Source organism: Mobula hypostoma, chromosome 3 (assembly GCF_963921235.1).
Source record: "Mobula hypostoma chromosome 3, sMobHyp1.1, whole genome shotgun sequence".
Lineage (NCBI taxonomy): Eukaryota > Metazoa > Chordata > Chondrichthyes > Myliobatiformes > Myliobatidae > Mobula > Mobula hypostoma.
In genome coordinates, this window is record NC_086099.1 from 52,035,624 (window position 1) to 52,041,623 (window position 6,000).

The 6,000-nt window shown below is 41.9% G+C and overlaps 1 long non-coding RNA gene across 1 annotated transcript in view; it reads left to right on the forward strand.

Annotated features, from left to right (window-relative positions):
* Window positions 1-5,313, forward strand: part of LOC134343410 (uncharacterized) — a 157,355-nt gene extending 152,042 nt beyond the window's left edge. The window contains exons 4-5 of the long non-coding RNA XR_010017221.1: window positions 3,713-3,836; window positions 4,509-5,313. This is a non-coding gene — a long non-coding RNA (uncharacterized LOC134343410). The remainder of the gene's footprint in view (window positions 1-3,712; window positions 3,837-4,508) is intronic.
* Window positions 5,314-6,000: the final 687 nt, after the last annotated feature.

Here is a 6,000-nt window from a genome sequence, read left to right on the forward strand (position 1 = left end):
GGTTGATATGTTCTTATAAATTAGTAAGGACACCGAAGGTTATGGGGAGAAGAAAGGAAAATGGTGTTGAAAGAGTTAATACTGTCTCAGTTTAAAGGCACAGTCTTAAGTTGCTTGGAAGTAGGTACAGAGGAGATGTTAGAGATAAGTATATTACGCAGAGAGCGGTGAGTGTGTGGAATGGGCTGCCAGCAACAGTGGTGGAAACAGACACAATAGGGTCTTTTAAAAGACTCCTGGATAGGTACATGAGCTTAGAAAAATAGAGGGCTATGGGTAACCCTAGGTAATTTCTAAAGTTAGTACATGTTCAGCACAGCATTGTGTGCTGTAGGTTTTCTATGTTCTATGTTCTAATAATTCAACCATGATTGAATGGCAGAATAGACTAATTCTGCTCCTCTGTTTTGTGAACTTATGGTTTTATGGGGCACAGGCCAAAATAAGAAAGTGGGGGCATGGTGGGGGAGAGAAAGGAGGACAAGATGGCAGGTGATAGGTTAAGCGGTCTTACAACTTTAAAACCAAGTAAGGTTTAGCTGGGTAGGTGGAAGAGGGTGGATGAAGTAAGAAGCTGGGGGGGGGGTGGGCTGATAGCTAGAAGAGGGAAAGGGCTGAAGGAGAAATAGTGGGCTATGGAATAGAGGGAAGGGGGAGGGAAGCCAGGGGGAGTTGATAGGTCTTCTCAAGATGATGCCTGGAAGGAGGATGTACAGGATCCTAAAGACACACACTCAACTTTTTAGGAACAGCTTCTTCCCCTCCACCGTCAGATTTCTAAATGGACAATGAACCTTTAGGAATATAGAAAGATAGAAAACCTATAGCACAATACAGGCCCTTTGGCCCAGAAAGCTGTGCTGAAATTGTCCTTTCCTTAGAAATTACCAAGGGTTACCCATAGCCCTCTATTTTTCTAAGCTCCATTAACTGTTCAGGAGTCTCTTAAATACCCTATCATATCCACCTCTACCACTGTCACCAGCAGCCCATTCCACACACTCACCACTCTGTGCATTAAAAACTTACCCCGACATCTCCTCTGTACCTACTTTCAAGCACCTTAAAACTGTGCCGTCTAGTGCTAGCCATTCCAACCCTGGGAAAAAGCCTCTGACTATCCACACGATCAACGCCTCTCATCATCTTACACACCTCTATCAAGTCACCTCTCATCCTCCATCGCTCCAAGGAGAAAAGGCCGAGTTCACTCAACCTATTCTCATAAGTCATGCTCCCCAATCCAGGCAACATCCTCGTAAATCTTCTCTGCACCCTTTCTATGGTTTCCACATCCTTCTTATAGTGAGGTGACCAGAACTGAGCACAGTACTCCAAGTGGGGTCTGACCAGGGTCCTATATAGCTGTAACATTACCTCTCGGCTCCTAAACTCAATCCCACGATTGATGAAGCACCATATGCTTACTTTTTATTTTTGTTTTATATATATATACTTCAATTTGTAGTTTTTTATCATGTATTACATAATACTGGTGCTACAAAGCAACAAATTTCATGACATATTAAAACTGATTCTGAGGAGAAAGTATAAGAAGGTAACCAGACCGGGCAATGGAAAAAGAGAGAAGGGGAGAAAGGATAGTATTTACCAAAACCTGATAGTCATGAAATCAGGTTGGAGGGTACCTAGGTGAAGTATGAGTTCTTATTCCTTCAACCTGAGTTTGGCCTCATCATGGCAGTAAAGGAGGTCATGGGCAGACATGTTGGTATGGGAGTGGGAAGAAAAATTGGAATTGGTAGCCACTGGGAGATTCTGCCTTTAGCAGTGGACAAAGTGAAAGTGCTTTTTGAAGGCAGTCCCCCCACTCTATGTCATGTCTCACTGATGTAGCAGTGGGTTTATCTGTGCTCCCAGCTTCTTCCTGTATCCCTCCTCCCCCATCCATTCACCTCATCTTACCTATCACTTGCCAGTTTCACTCCCCCTCCCTCCCACACTTTCTTATTTTGGCTTCCACACCCTTCATTTCCAGTCCTGATAAAGGGTGTCAGACTGAAATATTAACTGTTTATTTCTCTCCATAGATGCTGCCCTGACTTGCTAAGTTCCTCTAGCATTTTGTGTGTCTTACTGATTATTTCTAGCATCTGCAGAATCTCTTCTGTCTACCATCTAGTTGTGAACCTGGATCCTCTTCCCACCATCTCTGCTGGAAGCTGAAGACAAATTCATTCCTGTGTTCTGACCGAATTCTCAAGGTCCCAAGACCATCTCTCTGTACCTCCCATCCCAACAGAATCTCCAACCACACACCCACTCAACCTGTCTACTCAGTGACCCTGCTCCATGTTATTATCTGTGACTTCCTTCAGCTGCACTGGTAACTCGATTATAGTGGAACATGAATAGCAAAGGCCTATATCAATAATCCCATTGGACCATAGTTGTGGCTGCATTAAAATATACTGTGGCATACACACATCACCATTTCAATGTGTTGTTCCCAGCAGGAAAAACAACTTCTGTACCAAAGATTTCTAAGAACATTAGCAATTATTATTGATGTGGTTAAGGAAAAGTGCTTGCACAGCAAGGGACTTTATTGCTGTTATGAAATGTGACAAGCATCCCTGACTACATTTAGGTATACTGTATATGCATAATAATAATGAATCGGTCATCGCAGGTGCTGTCAAAACACAAGTAAATATTCTGATATCTAAAATCCCATCCCATTTTTATATAGATCAGTCATTATTTTTAAATACCGTGTGTTCCTCTAAAGAACAATGACTTTGAATACAAAGTACTTCTTCATGTACAATTCATTTTTACTGAAAGTAACTGAAACTAAAGTCTTTAAAAACTAAATCTGAGAAGCTTAGCTTTAAAGCTAATGCATTAAAAACTATTCTGTGAGTTCATGAATCTGTGAAGACATTTCTTTTAACTTTGTTTTATCAGTTTCTGATTATATTGAAATTTCCACTTAAAAATATGTTGGCCAGATTAAATTTCAAAACTGAAAGGCATTTATTACCTAGGCTCCCAAACATAAATTTAAATGTTGACTTCTAAATCCATTTTTATATGTTGTTTCTATCAACTTTTGAATTAGTTGATTCTTTTGTTATATTATTTCCTGTCAGATTAAGAAGGGCTTCAAAAGGAACTTTACTTGTACTCCAGGGACTTTGATTATAAAACAAATGGAGCCACTCTTTGTTTCATTTTTCACTTACGGCAGGGATAGACAGATGAATAGGCAGACAGCTGGAAAGGTTTAATGGCAATAATGTACCTCCTCCCATTCCTGAAAAAGATTAAAATGTATCCCACAATGGCCTTTTCAATAGAGATTTCAAATATATGTGCAAACATATAGACATATCTGTTGGTTTACCTTTTGTTATATAATCTCTGTGGCATTCAACTCCATCAAAAATTTCCCTTTTTGTTCTTTTATTCCCAACCTCAGTCTCTGCATATTAATCTCAAATGTCAAATCTTACCTCATATTTGTTTTACATGACAGGGAAGGAGAGAGGCCATTCAGCCCAATAAATGATGCCAGGCCTGCTGCATTCACCAGCAACTTTTTTGTGTGTTGCTTGAAATTCCAGCATCTGCAGATTCCCTCATGTTTGCGCCAATAAATGCATGCTGGTTCTCAGAATGCTCCCATCAGTTTCCTACATGCAACGTGTTCTCTGTCACTCAGTTCTCTTTTTCCCTTTCATGACAGGTCTTCTAAAGCCTTTGGTAGAAAACCAGCAGCAAAGTAAGGACTTCTAGCCAGCATCAACAATCGCACAGTCATAGCATCAGCTTCTGTACATTGAAGCACAGAATTGTGGAGCGTGCTGAAGGTGAGCTGCTGGGACATCTGAGCTCTTACTCAACTCCTCAACACCTCACTAAGGCCTAGGATGGTTACAGATTGTCCTGATGTGGGAAATGTATACTAATTGTATCTGCTCCACAGTTTCATGCCAGCCATTCATTTGAATGCAGTTTTTGAACTAATTGGAAAAGATTAGTGACACCTTTTTATTTTACTATGTTTGATTAATTTGTAACAGGTGAATGAGATGTGTACCAAAATTTATAATACATTTGTTTTTAAATATTTGAATAATGTTTAGATTTTTATTATTTTTAATCTATTAAATGTCTTTGCTGATCAGATTTAGAAATAGTTGAAAAAGCCTTTGAACAGTGTGATCTGTTAAGAGTTCTAAGGGAGGTGGAGTCTTCAGAGCCATCGTCTGAGGCCAGTAACTGCTCATAGCCAGACTATCTCACAGGAAGCACATGAAGTCAACTGGAGGAACATGATCACAGAAGGGAGGTGTAGCCATGGGAATAGCGGAATGGAATGGGCCTATGTCCCTGATTGGTTGAAGTATGATCTGACCTGTTAAGGCTGTCTCATACATCTCTGTTGCTGCCTAACCTGATGTCTAGTTCCAACATTTGCAGTTGTTATTCTATAATATGTTTTATAGTAATATGTTTTTCTATAATTTGGAATGCAACAGGCTTGGGCACAGAAAGTTCAAGAATGAGGCCTCCAGCTGGCTTACAACCTAATACAGGAAATAATGATGGTTTCAAGTTTTCTTTCCACATTTTCTGCCTTTTTGTCACATTTGGTATGTGACGCCGAACCAAGTTATCAGACGATTAATGCCGATGAGAGAGATAAAGGAGACTATGGAGAAACATTCAAAACTTTAATGGGAGAGGAGAAGAAAGATTAACGGAAAAGAAACACATTTCAGAATGTTGACAGACCGGTTGCTTTGAACCTGAACTGTTTGAAGTTTGATGGACAGGTGATACCCCAGCAGGGGGATAAAAAGAACAGGTTCGCTAAGGCACGGGACACACCACGAGATCGCGAGATAAAAAGACCCAGGAAGAGCGGTGTGCCCCCACAAGTTGGTGGAAGTTTGGAGGTCTGGTTCGTGGGAACCGACCATAGACTCACAGGGTGTAAAGGTACGATTGGTGGGAACCTGGTGTGTGTGTCCGCCCTTGTCTGGGTACCGGGTTCACCGCGGAAGAACAGTCGTATCCAGAACGGAGGGGTCACAGTCGGTGACCACAGCGGGATAGAAGACATAAAAGGGTCCGCCCAAAACCAACTGCGAAGAACATCAAAGGTCTGCCTGAATCAAATTTGCATCCCCCCCCTCCAATGGCACAACAGCGATTACTGCGAACTGTACTAAGCTGATCTGAACTCTGTGTCACTTAAGACTGATCATTTTACCCCTAAACTGCGATAGAGCTTGGTTTGATTCCTATTACCCTAGTTCTGTGTACACGTGTGTATTATCATTGCTAACCTGTTGCATTTATATCCTTACGATTAGAGTACTGTGTTACTTATTTCTTTAATAAAACTTTATTAGTTCCTAGAAATCCAGACTCCAACTAGTGGTCCATTTCTGCTGGTTTGGCAACCCAGTTATGGGGTACGTAACAGGTAAATATAGAGTCTGCAGCCAAATGCTGCTCTGCAAATTACTCGGTTTGGTAACACACATAAAAGTTGCTGGTGAACGCAGCAGGCCAGGCAGCATCTCTAGGAAGAGGTGCAGTCGACGTTTCAGGCCGAGACCCTTCGTCAGGACTAACTGAAGGTAGAGTGAGTAAGGGATTTGAAAGTTGGAGGGGGAGGGGGAGATCCAAAATGATAGGAGAAGACAGGAGGGGGAGGGATGGAGCAAAGAGCTGGACAGGTGATAGGCAAAAGGGATACGAGAGGATCATGGGACTGTAGGTCCGGGAAGAAAGACAAGGAGGTGGGGGGGGGGACCTAGAGGATGGGCAAGGGGTATATTCAGAGGGACAGAGGGAGAAAAAGGAGAGTGAGAGAAAGAATGCGTGTATAAAAATAAGTAACAGATGGGGTACGAGGGGGAGGTGGGGCACTAGCGGAAGTTAGAGAAGTCGATGTTCATGCCATCAGGTTGGAGGCTACCCAGACGGAATATAAGGTGTTGTTCCTCCAACCTGAGTGTG